The sequence below is a fragment of the Nanorana parkeri genome, unplaced genomic scaffold (assembly GCF_000935625.1).
Source record: "Nanorana parkeri isolate BGI_ZX_2015 unplaced genomic scaffold, ASM93562v1 scaffold445, whole genome shotgun sequence".
Classification (NCBI taxonomy): Eukaryota; Metazoa; Chordata; class Amphibia; order Anura; family Dicroglossidae; genus Nanorana; species Nanorana parkeri.
The window spans coordinates 575526-593794 of record NW_017306713.1 but is presented as its reverse complement, the minus strand read 5'-3'; the positions used below and the strand labels follow the sequence as shown (position 1 = coordinate 593794).

The following is an 18269-nucleotide window of genomic DNA, read 5'->3' as shown; positions in this document are numbered from 1 at the left end:
GTAGGCCCTATAGCAGGGGTAGACAATCTCTGGCCTTCCAATGGTGCTGAAACTACAAATCCCTTCATGCCTCTGGAAGTCATGCGTGTGGCTATCACTCTTGAAATGCCTTATGGGTATATGTAGTTACACCACAGCTGAAGGGCCGTAGTACTTGCCCTGCTATAGGTTATGGCTGTTGGACTGGCTTCTCCTGCAAGCCATGATGGTCATACCACTGCTCATCGCTAGTGGTAAGGACATCTTGGCAGCCACTTTTGGAATACCGGTAATTTTGTTTATATTGGATACTGACACATGCTTTATGTGGACTGTGGATGCGGACTATCCGTTAGTATATTGCATTATATGTTGAAGTACCCAGTTGCCTTATACTGTACAATTGCAAGCAGTAATTACATCTATATGTATCAAATAACTTTCCAGAATCAATTTATACAGGCTGCAAAAAGAAAAAGTGACATATGCCTTTTATTTTCTGCAAAAGTGACTACAATGTCCTTTAATGGAACTGCTGCTTGTAAATCTGTTGTCTATTGAAAAAATACCCTCACCCAAAAAAATGACATTAAGCTACCAAGGCTTTTACAAAAGAATATCAGGGTGCTTTGCAACTCCATTATGAACAAATTGCTATGTCTGGTTTTAGATTCCGACAGTTGCTTGGGGTTCCTACGATGCTTTAGAGGCCTGACTAGCAGTGTCAAGTCTTTTGCCTAGTTCAGCAGACAGAACTGGGTTGGTCGGCTCCTAGGGTAAAAACAAATTTTTGGAGCAGAAAAAATTTAATTCATTAATTACCTAAATCCTTTCCACTGGTAACAGCTGTAGCAAGATTAATTGTATCTCCAGTACATAAGTTTGAGCTGCAATCTTCTTGGAGCTGCAAAATACAGTATATAGATATTATGCAGCTCCAAAATGATTTTTCACAATCACTTTAGCTCTGGATTGATTTCCTGATTCTCATATGTAATGTGAAATTGTATAAAACTGAAAGCATATTTGCAGTCCTGTTAGCAACATTTATTTTAAATTTAAGGGTGAATGATAATTTACAAAATGTGAAACTGTACGTACAACATGCTGAGGCATATGACTTTCACAATGCATCATCTTTATGTTGAGTGTGCATTTGCAGTATAGCCACAACCATTTTTGTAGGCTGAATCAGTGTTGTAAGACATGTGTCCTATTAGTTTATGAAGCTTCACCAAAGTACATCAGTTATATAGCTACTTGCATACTAAGTTTGCTTTACAATGGAAGAAAAGTCCCTTTGTTACTATGACTAGTATATTTAGTTATGCTGGAGAATTAGCATTCCTCATGTTTCATCCAGTGCCATGATTTTTTGAAACTCTGCCTTCTACTATGCAACTGTGATCCTCAAAAATAATTTGTGCCTTAAGCCCAAAATTCACTTTATCATTCATCTGTTTTATCTCATCACGAGTACCGGGAATCTTTTTATGTTTCACTATCTAAAAAGCCTTGGGATCTTGACACTTTGCACTATCAATGTAGACTTGAGGGAATGATTTACTATGTGATATCTGGCCTATATACTGTAGATCCAGGTTACACATAGATTGCCAGTTTGGGTAGCAGGGAGATTTAAAAATGCCAAAGACTTTTTGTGAATAACAATCTGACCACCTCAGCATACAGACTTTATCTTTTTAAGTCACTTTAGAAGCAATGTTTGATGTCACAAATATTTATTTAAAATTCACCATGAAAGTGGTCCTATACTCACCAAAAATGCAACATTGATTTTTAACAGCGCTGCCACATTGCAATAATAATTGTCTATTCAAGTTGTAAAAAAATGAAAATTGTTCTCTCTTACCTGCCTGTTACCTGGTCTTTGCCATAAGTACCTAAAAGACTGATATGCAGATTTGGCAGTTTTGTAGCTTTGCCTAAACATGGATCCTCCATTGTGGCAAGGGCCACATGCCTTAGCATTTGTCACAAGGCAAGCTGTCAGAGCGGTGCCCAAATGCTTGTTCTCCAAGAAAAGTTTCTCACAACTTAATTTGATATTTTAGTCATGGAGCAGCACTGTTAAGATAGCTGTCATGCCTTTGAGTATATATATGTATTAGGATTGATTGTGTATATCTTATCTTCTTTGTCAGTGCAATACAATCCAATGCTGTATGAATCTTTACATTTTAGAAAAATAATACTCCTGATACTTACCATTATGTTTGTACTTAACTAAAAATGAAATCTAAGCAGTGTATGGCCAGCTTTAACCTATGGTAGAAAGTGTGGCCGGCTTAAGTTTCTACAGTCATTGTAAGATCATTTCCATTGCCCTGTTCTTGGCTGGAAACTTTATATAGCAGATTTTGCTGTTAGATAGACATTCTTTTTCTTTTGGAACAATTCTGTTATTTAAAGTTTAAAGTTGTATACCAAATATGAAAATGTAAAGTTTTATAGTGCTCAACTAATAATAGCTATAGTCTTATAAAATATGTTAGGAAGTGCTTGTATTTTATATAAACCAAAATAGTTAAGCCTGTATTCTATAAGTTTTGTGTAATAAATTACTAAGTTTTAAGCACATTGTTTTTATAATTTTATAAAGGAAGAAGAGGGGGCAGAAGGCTAATTAGAGAGAAAGTAAACCCCTTTATCATTTATCATTATATATATATATAAATTGTTAACATTTAAAAAACGTCACAATATGGGAACACGAATATAACATTTATTAATAAAAATAATATTATTTGGTAAATTCATAAAGGTCGTCTAGGGTTCCCATGTTGGAAATGGGTCACACTTCGTTGTCTAGTTTTTGGTTATACAGTAAACTCCCCATTATCCTGCATACACAGGGATTGGTAGATTCTGTATAAATGTTGTTTCTGGTTACTTGAGAGTTACTATTAATAATGGGTCTAACTAATGCTATACCCCATACTATACCATACCATAACATAAACTCTGTATTGACTTCATATTAATATTGCAATGCAGCAAAGCAAATTAAGACAAATAGACACACGTTCATTTTCAGGATAATACATGCCGCAGATCAGCAAAACTGAATACACACAGGATTTTTTTTTTTTGGTTAGATGAGAGTTCTGGTTAGTTAAATACCGGATAACTGAGAGTTTACTGTAGTAATACTTTCAGATAAAAATGCATTGCAAATACATAAGTTGTCACTAATAAGATTTAAAGTCAAATAAACATTAAAATATGAAATAAGCTGTATGTTATTTAGCATTTACTGTAACTATATTCTATTAGTTTGTTATCCTTCAAAATAGCTAGTATACCAACAAAGTCTAACAGTTGCTACCTTGTCAACTGCCTGACCACACATTATCTACCAGCTTTTGAGTGTGCAGTGTGTGACCCATGGCACAAGCTACAGTGTTAGATCCAGACAGAGTAAGTAAAAAGGAGACAAATGCAAATCTTTCATAAGTAAGACTGCAAAGCTACAATAATTTAAGACTGAATATCAAGATTTTTGCATATGCTCAATAATGACTATTCTCTTTTAGTCTTTGTGGGAACTAGCTCAATGTATAATCCTAAAAGTACGTTGTACCACCATGTTAAACTACCACACCATCTGAACTGAGGAAAAATGTTTTGGTTCTGTTGGTAAGTGTGGTCAGAAGATGACAATGTTAGCTATTGAATTGTGTATTTTCATCTGTTAACAGTAAAAAGCCTCTGTGAAGAAGGTAATGTTTTGCCTGCTCAGTACTCCTACTGAAAAACAGCAAACGCAACATTCCAGTTGTAAAAAGCAAACTATATCATATAACAAAAGAAAAATCACATTTGATGTCATGGCCAAAGATTATACAATATCTTCAGACTCCAGACACGGGAACTGCCAAAAAGCCTTAATCTGTCATACTGTATGTGTAACAGTGAACAAGGACACATTGGTAAATTAAAGTGGACCTGAACTTAAAAGTGAAGACTTGCTATGTTATAGGGAGCATATAGAAATGGTAAATTTGCCTAAGCAATACCCTGACAAAAATTTAATTTTTGTTTGGAATTTCTCATGAAAAATAGCTGGGCACTTGTTTCTGGTATGCCTTGGCACTCCTGTGCCTACAGTCTCATAGCTCTATATCTGAAATATAAGATTTAAGCCACTGCTGCCTCTAACTGCTAGTCTCAGAGATTTTAAATCAGATTTGGTGATGTCACTACTGTGCTGCTTGCTGTTCTCCTTTCTGGAAGCTCTGACATGAAAATTAAAAGCAGTGCCTCTACCAAGATGACTGTCTCAACATAGAAACAGTGCAAAACAAGGCATGGTAAGTCGGTAATGGAGGAAATAGCTGCAGGTAGCCCCACAACAGTACAGTAATACTTGGTTTACAAGTAACTTGGTTTGAGAGTATTTTGCAAGACAGGCAAACATTTCTGAAAAATTGTGCCTTGATATACAAGCAATTTCTTGCAATAAGAGCAACATTTTGTAGAAAAGCACCCGAAAAAGGCTGTAGCAGTGCGAGCAATGAGTCTGTTTAACGACAATGCATGTCACATTGGATAGATTCCTTGTTAAGGTTTCACAAAATGAAAAAGATTCCATTGAGCCGAGAGATAGCAGTGATTCCGTTAGTGATAGTGAAAGTCGCCCTACGCAATAATCCTCCTCTCTTGTCTCCCTCACACCAGCCATGAAGGTACCAGTAATTGGTTTATTTTTCTTTATATTTTGTACAGTATTATATTACAGTACAGTATTGTAATCATTTTTATATGAATATCATCTGAATTTCCATTATTTCCTATGGGGAAATTCGCTTTGATATACAAGGGCTTTGGATTACAAGCATGCTTCCGGAACGAATTATGCCCGTAAACCAAGGTATTTCTGTAATGGTAACTAGCCCTTAGCCTGCCTTTTGCTGGGCTTCCAAAGTTCAGAAGTCACATAATATAGTTTAACACATAGGAAGTATAGTACCTAACCATTTTTTCAGCCAGTGGTGGTGTCAGTCTGTTGTACTAAAGTTTATTCATAAAGATGTGTTTTCTGCATAGTTTTGCAACTGATGCCTCTGTTTTAACTGCTAGAAAATAGTGGTATACATCACAGCAAGCGTCTTTTTCATGCACACTTCTGCCTTCCTATATGTGCATTTTTTATACTGGGGAAAAATGAAAGCAAACACTTTTAGTAGAATACATGAGCTACTAGTAAAATCTGAATGACACGATAACTTTGCTGTCAGCCATGAGTCGGAATGTCTGTGTGGACAGAATCTGATTTTGGCTCCATAATGTCAATACATCACTGAAACCTTCATTGGATGGATTAGAAATCTGTGCTTGTTCAATATCATGAGTGGAAAAATAGGCCAGTAGCACAGTTCACAGTTTATAGGAAGCTTTTACAACAGGTACTGAGCAGTACGCATACATGAGGTTTATCACTTCCACATGTACAGTGTACAATAAATATTTGATCCCCTGCAGGTTTTGTAAGTTTGCTCACTTACAAAGAAATGAAAGGGCAATTGTTATCATAGGTGTATTTTAAATGATAGAGACAGAATATCAACCAAAAATCCAGAAAACACACGATACAAATGTTATAAATTGAGTTGCAGTTCTGTGAGTAAAATAAGTATTTGATCCCCAAGCAAAACATGATTTAGTACTTGGTGGAGAAACCCTTGTTGGCAAGCACGGAGGTAAGCTATTTCTTGTAGTTGGTTACCAGGTTTGCACACATCTCAGGAGGGATTTTGGTCCACTCTTCTTTAACCCCTTCATGACCAAGGCCTTTTTTTCAATTTTCTGTTTACATGTTATAATCCACATTTTAGGCATGAAAATTACTTAAAACCCCCCAAACATTATATACATTCTGAAAGCCAAGACCCTGTAGAATAAAATGGTGGCAGTTGCAAATTTTGTATGTTGCACGATATTAGCGCAACTCCTTATCAAACCCCAAACTTTAGTGAAAAATGCAGTTAAATGCCCCAAAACACAATAAAATACTCATTTGTTTTATAAATGATGAGGTTACAACAAGTAAATAGATACCCAACATGCCCAGGATAAAAAATTGTGTGCGTCCGTGAAACTGCGTCAAAATTCAGTACCCCATAAAGTCGATAGAGGATAGTTTAAAAGCCCCCACAGGTCATCAGTTTAGAGATACGCATAAATATTGGCCCTAGAATTATTGCAATCACTCTGGTGTGCGTGGCGATACCCAACATGTCTTCATACGTAGACGCCCCCGACGCGTGTTTACATGAAGACACGCATGCTCGCGGGTGGAGACTTTAAAAAAATTACATTATTTTTACATTTATTTTATTTAATATTCATTTAAAAAACGTTTTTTAAACTTTAATTGCCATCACATAGGGGGGCTTACAAGCATATTGGTGGTGACAGGTCCTCTTAAGGGGTTACTGGGGGTCCAAAAGACCCCTAGTATCACCTTTACACTTGAAATAAGCCATTGGAGTGCAGATTGCACTCCAATAGCTTATTGCTGGGCTTCAGGAGCCCAGCACTGACCGAAGTGATGTAATCTTTAATCCGATAGTCGGCTTTACAAGTTTAAACAGAGTACCGGCAGCAAAAGATGTCTGGAGTCTGTTTAAACGGGCCCGATGCCAGTGACGTGCACTGTACGTCACTGGTCATGAAGGGGTTACAGATCTCTAAATCCTTAAGGTTTCTTGGCTGTCGCTTGGCAACTCGAAGTTTCAGCTCCCTCCATAAATTTTCTATAGGATTAAGGTCTGGAGACAGGCTAGGCCATCTTCAGTGTTCTGGCTGAGTGAAGGAGGTTCTCATCCAAGATTTTACAGGAGAGAGAGACCGAGGGAGTTTTTTTTTTCATTGGTAGATCTCATGTAGCTCATCATTTGAAAAGTAGATTTCAACACAAAAAATTGTGGGCACCCCTGACCTAGGCCTCATTCACATGAGAAAAGGCCGACACATACAGCTCTGTGCTGCGTACACGGCCGTATTGGGCAGCTCCCGGGAAGGACAGGTGCTGCGTGTGATTAGTGCGCAGCCCCCCGTCCTTCTCTATGGGAGTATTCTGCCGTACGCCCCACTACGCTCACCCCAAGTGCAGGTCCGTACGGGTGCGGGTGTCCTGGCCTGGACGCAGACAGGATCCATCCTGTCAGCGTACGAGTACGGACACCAGCACGGACATGCAGGGCGGGTGAGCATAGTGCGGCTTACAGCAGAATACTCCCATAGAGAAGGACGGGGGGCTGCGCACTAATCACACGCAGCACCTGTCCTTCCCGGGAGCTGCCCAATACGGCCGTGCACGGAGCTGCACGTGCCCGGCTTTTTCTCATGTGAATGGGGCCTTAAACTGCCTGTGTTCTGTACTGTACTCCAAGAAAAGGATTTTACAGGTAAGTCAAAAATCCAACTTTTTTTTACATTTCAGTACACTTTACTATGTAAGTGTGAAGAAAAATATTTATACACAACATTTGTTTGCTTTACCTTGACCTTACAAGACATATTTTGTTTTGTAAATACATACATTTCCTTTATAATATATATTATAAATAAAAGTATATAAGTATATATAATATATACAAGAGCTCTGTCTATAGCCATAACATCTTGAGTTTTTATAAATACGCAGGCATTACTATACTAATGAAATAAAGCAATTACTGGTAATCCATTCCTGTCAATCAATGCATCAGTAATGATAGTAGTTCATTTATTAGATGTGCTAGCAGGCTATAAAAACACTCCGGACATCTTACAGAATGTAGTATTAGTCTGAGAGATGTGAAAAACAATATTGTGCCGAGCTAATAATCATACACATCTAATAAATTGAAACATATATAAATGAGTCACATATATGAGCCTTCAAACAAATGAGGCATAGAAAATATCTACACACAGACAAAACAGCAATATAGACAAAAAAAGTCCTAGGAAAAAACAAAAGCAAACAATGGTGATTGTGCAGAAAAATTCCTCAGATGATTTGCAGCCAATCATCGCCAGACCCCTGATGAAGTCACGTGTTTTGACTTAACGTGCGTAGGGCAGAGCTTCTGATGTCACTGCACTGAGCTGAGCCGGACGAACAGGTTTTTTTATCGCTTTGCTGCCATTTGCCCTGCTGGTCTGATCCAGCAATACCCAATGCCTGTACTGTTTACACCATTGTGAGTACGCATTTTTTATTTAATAAATTGCATTTTATTGGACGTTACGCACTATGTCCTTGTCCTTTTTCTCTTTCCACCTGGATTTATACTGGTACCTGTGATCTGAGGAGACCTTATCGCCTTTTCTGTGCATGGGCTTCCCTCCCCCATTAAGAAGGGAAAAAGCGCATTTGACCCAGCTCTGTGGGTCTACCTCCCCAGGTGAGCACTCACTTGTTGTCATCACTCACTGGGTGGAGGTGAAGGTCTGCCTGTATTGTGTGATTATCCCTACCTGAGAGTTATATGCAGATTGGCTGCAAATCATCTGAGGAATTTTTTTGCACAATCACCATTGTTTGCTTTTGTTTTTTCCTTGAGACTTTTTTTGTCTATATTGCTTTTTTGTCTGTGTGTAGATATTTTCTATGCCTCATTTGTTTGAAGGCTCATATATGTGACTCACTTGTATATGTTTCAATTTATTAGATATGTATGATTATTAACTCAGCACAATATTGTTTTTCACATTTTTCAGATATTTAGTTATATCCTTAGCGCTTGGTAGCTCTTATTTCCACATTACACTTACTGGCGCTGATCACCTTATTGTTTATTTTTAGTCTGAGAGATGTATTACCTTATAGGTAATTTTCTATAATATGTTATATGCTTAAGCTAATGTTTTAAAAAGTACTCTGGTTTAAAAACACATTTCTTTAGTCCCTATTTGCTGTTTGTATCTTGTAACTTAACCTATCAACTCTGCCTCAGTTAAATTAGTTGACCATTCAGAATAGCTTTTGTTTAACTTGCTTCAGCATGAATTGGCCAAAGTACGATCTATTAGTGACCTTGTTGCCTCGACAGACGTTGATCATTAGATCGACTTTTGCCGAAGGAACATGCTGGAAAATCGTTGGCTGAACGGTGCTTGCAGCCAATCACCTGCAAGCATCGTTCAGGTATTCTGACGGCAGCTGGCGCTGACTGAATACAATGTACAGTCTGAGTTTGGTCATTCCTGTTTAGCCCTGCAATATCATTACAGCCAATGAAGCAAAGATATCAATGATATATAAATAGTTTAATGTCCATAGTCTGGGCACAGGTGTATTTTAATTAACCATTGTTCCTGCAGCCGGTGTTTCATACACAATGGCCTGCATTCACCTGATGTTTGGTGCTGAAACACTCTTTGAGCAGAATGGGGAAGGGATATGTATTGCACAGAATAAACAGGCTGTCTTCTGTCAGCTTTCTAAAAGCAGAAAACACATCAAAGATTATGCACATCCTTTTACAAATCAGAGAAACCTGATTTGCATTTGATAGGTGCTTAACTACTTGCTGCGGGTTGCTGTACATATACAGCCGGCCACAGAAGTGGTTACACCAAGAATACAGCTGCTGCTGCTGCAGCCGTGTTCTTGGTATAATTTTCAACAGCCGGCGATGGCTGTTAAAGATAAAGCGATCCAGCGTCCGTACAGCTGCCGGATTGTTTGTACCTATCGGTGGAATGTGCTCCCCCCACCCCTCTCCGCCAGCTTCCCCAGGCTCCGCTGTCCCCCATGCAGGACCGGCACGGCAGGTCTCCACCGCAACGATCGGTGAGAGATCAGCAGGCTGCCAGCCGCTGATCTCTCCTCGGATCACTGGACCCGGAAGTGATATGTATTACATCACTGCCAGTGTCACTGTTTACATTCTCCGGCGCTTAGAGCCAGGAGAAGCAGATCTCTGATTCTTCAGCTTCTTTGGGGTCCCTAGGTGACATTAGGGGTCTGAAAACACCCTTCATGTCTCCATAAAGAGGACCTGTCACACTCTATTTGCTATTATATAGGGTGCTTCTTAGCCCCCTATGTGATAGCAATAAAGTTAGTGTAAAAAAGAAAAAGTTTAAAAAAAATTAAAGTAACATGTAAAAAAAATGTTGTAAAGTCCCCCACCCCCTATGTGCACGCACATACATACACAAACACGCGTCAGTGCGCCTACGTGCAAAAGGAGGTTACATATCGCCACAAATTTCAGAGTGAGAGCAATAATTCTAGAGCCATCAATCACTGTTATCACTAAACTGATGAGCAGTAAAAGATTTGAAGAGTTCCATATGGGAAATTTGGGGTATTGTAGTTTTTTGCGACTTCACAGGCGAACGCAATTTTAAGGCTTGACATGTTTGGTATCTATTTACCTGACATGACCCCGTCTTTCATATTTTACCAAAAAATTGGGTATTATATTCTGTTTCTATGTATAAAATTTTATTTTAGTGTATTTTATCCTAAAACATTTGTGCAAATACCTTGGGACATAAAAAATTGCAACTAGCATTTTTTTATTTTACAGGGCCTCTGCTTTCAGAAAATGTATCATTGTTTGGGGGTTTGAAGCTGTTTTCTAGACAAAAAAATTCTGATTTTATCATGTGTGTGCAAATAGTAAGAAATTGCTCGGGACAGCAAGTAGTTAAGTCCCTTCATCAATAATTCCTCCTTAATGTATTTAATTAATTCTGTTAGTTGTTTATATATACATAATATATGTAGTTGTGAGTGACAATAATGCATACAAATGAAGTTATATCCGTTGTGATGCCAGTAGCAGCCAATCATATGTGTGTTTTTTTTTCTAATCTGTACCAGAAGTATAACCGCTAAAATCTGACTAATTTAATAGTCTTTTTCTCCTTTACTGTTTCCATACATGGGATCTGGTGAATATTAGTACGCAATTAAGCCACTAGCTTTCCATGGATCTGTCCGCATTAGACTTTTGCTATTTTGCCGTTATTGTTATTGTTATTAATGCCTTACACTGATGTTTGGGGATGGTCTCCAAAGTAGTCAGAAAAATTCTGTCAAAATGAATATGATTTAACTTTTTTTAAAACAAATCTAAACTCTTCACACTTACGCTTTTATAGTTTTATAGTTCTTCTCACATACGTATGTGTTACATAGTTTGTTACGTAGTAGAACAAAAACAGTGTTTTCTTTTGCTATATGTGTTGTTAACAAGATTAACATTTAACTATAACTATGCAATTATTGTAAACGTGGTTTGTCTACCACTATTTAAGTTCAAAATAAACATGGTATGTTAAATCTGTGTGCTATTTTTTAAACCACAAACAATATGTTGAAATATTTACTGAAGGATTAATAAAAAAATGACTGACAGATGCAGGTAGGTGGAACCACTTACTGGCTTCTCCTAAGAATTTCAACTACAGGATCTGTTTACCTAGGTTCCTAGCTATGCTTATCTACTTCAGCCATTATAAAGACCTATTGTCCCAGTAAAAGTTTCTACTGCATATGGGAAGACAGTGGGAAAGGTTAGAATCCTTCTGCTGCATCATATGGGAAGACAGTGGGAAAGGTTAGACTCCTCCTGCTGCATCATATGGGAAGACAGTGGGAAAGGTTAGAATCCTCCTGCTGCATCATATGGGAAGACAGTGGGAAATGTTCGACTCCTGATGCATCATATGGGAAGAGAGTGGGAAAGGTTAGACCCTTCCTGCTGCATCATATGGGAAGAGAGTGGGAAAGGTTAGATTCCTTCTGCTGCATCATATGGGAAGGCAAGTGGGAAAGGTTAGGTTCCTTCTGCTGGATTATATGGGAAGAGAGTGGGAAAGGTTAGAATCCTCCTGCTGCATCATGTGGGAAAGGTTCGACTCCTCCTGCTGCATCATATGGGAAGACAGTGGGAAAGGTTAGACTCCTCCTGCTGCATCATATGGGAAGACAGTGAGAAAGGTTAGACTCCTCCTGCTGCATCATATGGGAAGACCGTGGGAAAGGTTAGACTCCTCCTGCTGCATCATATGGTAAGACAGTGGGAAAGGTTAGAATCCTCCTGCTGCATCATGTCGGAAAGGTTCGACTCCTCCTGCTGCATCATATGGGAAGACAGTGGGAAAGGTTAGGTTCCACCTGCTGCATCATATGGGAAGACAGTGGGAAAGGTTCGACTCCTCCTGCTGCATCATATGGGAAGACAGTGGGAAAGGTTAGGTTCCTCCTGTATGCTGTCTGGAGAAGGCATCCCTCAAACCTGAGACAGCTGAAGCAGTTTGCTTAAGAAGAGTTGGCCAAACAACCTGTTGCCAGATGCAGAGGTCTCATTAAGCGCTACAGAGAATGCTTGTTTGCAGTGATTGCCTCTAAAGGTTGTGTAACAAAGTATTAAGTTAAGGTTCCTATAATTTTTGTCCATGCCATTTATCTACGGAGACAAACTATTGTACAATGTTGTATATTGCTTGAGAAGTCATGTAGAGAGTCTAATGTTTCCTGTCATTTTGGGAAGCCCTGCAGTGATAAAAATCAGTAATTGTATTGACTGACTGCACAACAAAAACTTATGTCATGGCTATAAATATATATATGAGAAGCTCATTGGGTTACATTATACACTTTAACTGTCCCCATTAACATCAAGAATTCAAAACTATACATAAAAGTAATATATCTAAAACATTAACACAATTAGATTTTTTTCAAACATTAAAAGTAATCTCTGTTGGAAATACAACAGCATATACTGATATACTTATGTAATTTGTCTTATGAGCTGTAGTGCTTCATCTAAACTCATAACCAACAACTTCTACCGAGAGAATTATGTAAGCTGCCATTGCTCATCTCACCTTCTGAAATACAATTCCCTTGCTCCCTTGCTGATCCTGTGGTTTGAATGTTTTGAGTGATTGACCAAGAGTATGTAAGTGCTCTAACCAGAGCGGCTCATATTCTTTAAACTATAGAAAGACAGTTTGCTACAACATGGTATAGTTTGTAAAACTTCTATACATGCCACTTTGTACTTTAAAGTTGCAAATTAAAGGAGAACTATGGGGTTAAGGCTTTTCCCCATAGTTCTCCTTAGGGTAACGGGAGGACACAAACTAGCGTCCTCCCGTCACCCTAGGCTCAGTATACCGCGAGCTGCTGCTCCCGGTATACTGAGACGACACAGCTGAAGCCGATCCCGACAATTGTGCCGGGATTCACCCAGCTGCGTGACTGACAGCTGGCTCTGCCTATCTAGAGGCAGAGCTAGCTGTACCCGCCCCTCCCCCGTCCGTTCCGCCAGTCAGCGCTGGCGGATCGGAGCGGGGAATCCAGCCCCTCCCCTGTCACAGCAGAGAGCTGTGACAGGATCGAGAGGTGAGCGAACGCCGGTATGTGTTCGCTCACCTCCCGATCTACTGAGCCGACCTGTGACAGTCTCATTGTCACAGGTCGGCTAGAACTATGAGGTGAGTGAAAAGCACTCACCTCAAGTTCTCCTTTTAAATAACTTTTCTACTGTAGTCTTCAGCCAGCTATGATTTCTAACTGCAAAAAATTTAAATGTTGCTTCTTATCAACAAAAGTAGAATTACACTCTTGAACTTTAGGGTCTGTGTCGATGAGCAAATACAGCTTTCTTCTATGTCCATGCTGCCTGGGCAAAGAAGCAGCATCACTTTACATGATATAAATATTAAAATATATAATAAAAGCCTATGACCTCTGAGATGTGCAGCAAGCAGAGATCAAGCCAAGAGGTCCTGCTGTTATGCGTGCACAGCAGCGGAAAAAGCTACAGGGGAGAATTTACAGTACTAGGACTTATGAGGGCTGGAGCAGACAGTATTTGGAGCAGCTGGGCATGGCAATCAATCAGTTACAGGGTTGTTCACAAAAGGGTGAAGAGTTTGGAGAAGGCAGGAGAAGGGAACAATCTAGGACAACATAGCTGATTTGGAAACATTCTTAAATTCAGCTCACTTTCCAGTTCAGCTATGTTGTCTTAGATTGCTCACTTCTCCTGCCTTCTCCAAACCCTTCACCCTTTTGTGACTAACCCTGTTACTTTAAAGGAGAACTATGGGGTCAGTGTTTTTCCCCATAGTTCTCCTTAGGGTAACAGGAGGACACAAACTAGCGTCCTCCCGTTACCCTAAGCTCAGTATACCGCGAGCTACAGCTCGCGGTATACTGAGACGCTGCAGCCGGAGCGGATCCCGACGTAGATGACGGGATCCGCCCAGCTGCGTGAGTGACAGCTGGCTCTGCCTATCTAGAGGCAGAACCAGCTGTACCTGCCCCGTCCGTTCCGCCAGTCAGCGCTGGCAGATCGGGGAGGGAGAGGGGAATCCAGCCCCTCCCCATCACGGCAGAGAGCCGTGACAGGATCGGAAGGTGAGCGAACTCTGGTATGTGTTCCCTCACCTCCCGATCTACTGAGCCGACCTGTGACAGTCTCATTGTCACAGGTCGGCTAGAACTATGAGGTGAGTGGAAATCACTCCTCTCATAGTTCTCCTTTAAGGCAAAAATAAAGATGTGTACAACATTTTGCTGTAGTAAGTTAACAGTCCCTTGAAGGACATTCTTCTAGCTGCCTCGCCATCCGCAAAGCAAGCAGCATAACCAAAAAGCATGCCTTCAAATCCTTAGAACAAATAATAGGTGTAAAATCAATAGCCATAGTCACCAACATGAAGGTCACCACAAAATGTAATAGTGGCTCATGGAGAGAAACTATGAGGATGCTGTTGGTTTAACCTCCCTGGCGGTTTGATTATTTTTTTTCCCTTTTTTTGTTCTATTTTATTCAGTTCTTTTTTCGTTATTTTTTTTTCAATTCCCGCCGGTTTCGCCCCCTTGCGACGCAGACGTTTGCAAGGGACGGAACCCGGAAGACAGATGCCGGCTTCGGCCGGAGGACACAGCGTGGCTCGAGGGGCAAGATAAGAGACGCTACGCTGTAATCCCGAGTGTGGCTCGGGGGTACCGCTTATTGTACTGAAAATTAACCCCGAGCCACACTCGGGAATACCGCCAGGAAGGTTAGGTAGTACATTGTTGATGTTGATACCATATATCATTACTGTGATACTCCATTGCATCTTGAAACTCTAACGAGCACTGTTAAATCTTTGTATGGTTCATAGCTTAAAGCTGGCCATACACTGTCCAAGTTTTAGCCAGTTCTTGATGAACTGGATGAAATACGCACAGTGGTGCTCCCATTAGCACCCTTCCATCCGACATCCTTTGATCATAAAATCGAGGGAGCTGGAAATAAAATTTTGGGGGCAAACAGTAATGGTAGCCAATTAGCTGACTTGCTATTGTGGCAGTGTCACACCCACCACTGTCAGAATACAATGGACACAGCAGGAGATCCGTCCATCAAAGCTGTTTAGTGTGGATGGATGAATCTGTTATTTTTATTGTTCGGGTTTGAGGCCGTGTGTAGTACAAAATAAACACATAACTTTTCTTTCTGGTAGCAAGGTGTACTTACAAGATGTAAGTGATGTGAACAGACTCTGTAATGGTGAATCCATAATGCTGCCGTTATCACAGCAATGTTTAAAACCCACAGGATTGCTTTAATGTTTGTGTTTGTCTGAGGAGAGGCTGTTTTTAAGATGCCCGTGGTTTCACCTACATAGCTGCTCTCCTGGTAAGAGAGAGGGTTCTGCTTTTGCTTGCTTCTGGATGCCACCATTTTGTTTGTGGCATATGCTGTGCCCAGCAGACATTGTACATTCATTCCATTCTTGGTGCTGCGTAATCCTGCAAGCATGCTCCCTGCACACTAGCGTCAGTCACCATGGTGACAAGTGACTGAAAAACTGTAAACAAAGCAGCCGCATCTGCTTACTGTGAAGTAGGGTTGTACAGATACCAAGTACAGTACTCGGTACAAGTACGAGTACATGTACCGATACTTTTGAGCTCCAAGGCTACATTAGAGAAAAATTCAAAAGTTAGGAGGCAGCTGTCATTTGTAAGGAGCAAACGGAGCTCCTGGGATTTGTACATCTCTGTTTTAATGTACGATTTTGTTTATATAAATATAAATAAAGGGATGCACAGATACCAGTTTTGCGAGTACGAGTACTGGTACTTGCCGGGTACTTACAAGTACGAGTACTTATACATTTTAGTTTATTGTCATGTGACAGTTTTTCTAAAACAATACAGACTAATGATTTCAGGATAGTGGGGGAGCACCAGAGCCAGGTCCCAGCTGCAACCGCTGCAACCCTGGTAGTTCTCGTGAAAATGCCAAGTATCTGCACTGGTACTCAAAAAGTATCTGTGCATCCCTACTGTGAAGGTAACAGATGGCAAATTAGCTGGGAGACAGAGCTGATGCTCTTTCTGCGCACTCTCATACTGTGCCTCCGTGTTGAGATCTCACCAGGCCAGGAGATTCTGGAGAGAGCAGTGAGGTGCAGCAGGTAGGGGGAGCAGAAACAGTGGAAAAACAAGTCTGATCCATGGAGACTGCACCTCACAACTTATAGGACTTAGCCCTCGTTCACACCTGAACGTTTTGTAGCACGTTCTACGCTCGACGAACGCTCTACAAAATGCTCAAACATCTAAATCCCATTGAATTCAATGGGTCTGGTTCACACCTTGGCGTATCGAATCTACTACTGACAGCTTGGTGCCAGATGCCACAGCATACCTCCAGAGGTCTAGTGGGGTTCATGTCTCGACGGGTCAAGGCTGTTTTGGCGGCAAAAGGGGGACCTACTCAATATTAGGCAGGTGGTCATAATGTTATGGCTGATTGGTATATATATATAAACTTCATATAACCAATACAAAAGGCCAGTATAGGACACTACAAAATTCAATGCAATAATTCACTGGTCCAATGGGGCCAGCCAATATTTAAAAAAACAAGTACAGCAGATAATGTGGGACAAAGTGGCAAGCTACTGATGAAGTGAATTCATAATTCCAGATGTCACAGCCAGGGGCGTATCTGCCGCGAGGCAAACAAGGCGTTTGCTTCAGTCCAGGGGGGGGGGCGGCGTTGCTGCATTGCCTAGGGCAGCACCAATGTTAAATACACCGCTGGTCACAGCAGTGGACTAGAACTAATCACTCTCCTTGGTGGTTGGACTAGCATAGACCAAACTGCATGGGCATTTACGAAGGTAAATGACACTGGCTGTAGTACAGTTTAGAAATGGGAAACTTTTGCCTGCTACTTGGGTGGATACAGAACTGGTTTTTAATAGCAAAGTTACACTTTGAACAGTGCCCACAGGGGTGACCTGAGTTAGATCCAGAATTATAGAATCACTTCATCACCACCTTGTTAAGGTGAACCATTACAACACATTACAAGTTCACTTTTCAAGTTCATTGAAAAAGTATGTCAACTAAAGAGAGGTGGAGGCTTCCCTGACAAATGAGTACAATGTGAAGAGGCTAGATATCTTCTTTTCTAATGGATGAATGTAGAATGCAATCTCTAAGTATTTCTGTAATTCTCTCCCACCCTGTGGCTGGTGCTGGCCAGGACCACTATCACACTGAAAGTGGCATTCGGTGACATAATTTCTGCCAGATGTGACACAATTTCTGCCAGATGTGACACATCAGGGGGCTGGCTCCACGCGCATTAGCAATAAATAGACTAGGAGAATAAAATATGCAGGTCCTACTTCTGGCCCGATGCACACCATCTGCATTCAGGTTGTGCTGGCTGTTTATTCCACCGCAGACTGAATGCAAGACAAGGCATATTGCCTTGTCATTGATGGGCTCGGTTCACACCACCACGTTCCAGTGGTGGGCGCTTAAAAAAAGTACATGCAATGCTTTTTTAAAGTGCACCGCAGTCAGAGGTGGTACAACTGGATCACATAGCAATGAGCCCACAGAACTTGAATAAAATGTCACTTGTTAAAGTTGTACAGAAAAAAAAAGTGTGATGCAGCTCGATCGAGAGCACCGGCACTGTTTGGGGACATGTTCACCAGCAGCTGTGCGGTTGAGCATGGCTGCTGGTGCAAATTATCCTCAGAAAGAAGTTTATTACACCGAAATGCTGGGTTTTGGGCTTCATTTTTTCTGGTCTTCTGTCTGACCAAGTCACATTTTAATCCTTATACTGGTTTTACATTTTGGGTCCATAGTATTTCTAAGGTATAATGGTAGATCCGTACCAAAGGGGTTGAAGATGTACAAGCCCAATTTTTGGGGCGGTGTGTAAAATCTACATAAAAACAAAATGCAATTGTAGCGGACCATTACTTATACAAATATA

The 18269-nt window shown here is 40.5% G+C and overlaps 1 protein-coding gene across 1 annotated transcript in view; it reads left to right on the top strand.

Moving 5' to 3' along the window:
- Positions 1-12376, top strand: part of SLC16A10 (solute carrier family 16 member 10) — a 94743-nt gene extending 82367 nt beyond the window's left edge. Inside the window, exon 7 of the mRNA XM_018560271.1 lies at positions 12364-12376. The gene's annotated coding sequence lies outside the window, so the exon portion shown is untranslated. The remainder of the gene's footprint in view (positions 1-12363) is intronic.
- Positions 12377-18269: the final 5893 nt, after the last annotated feature.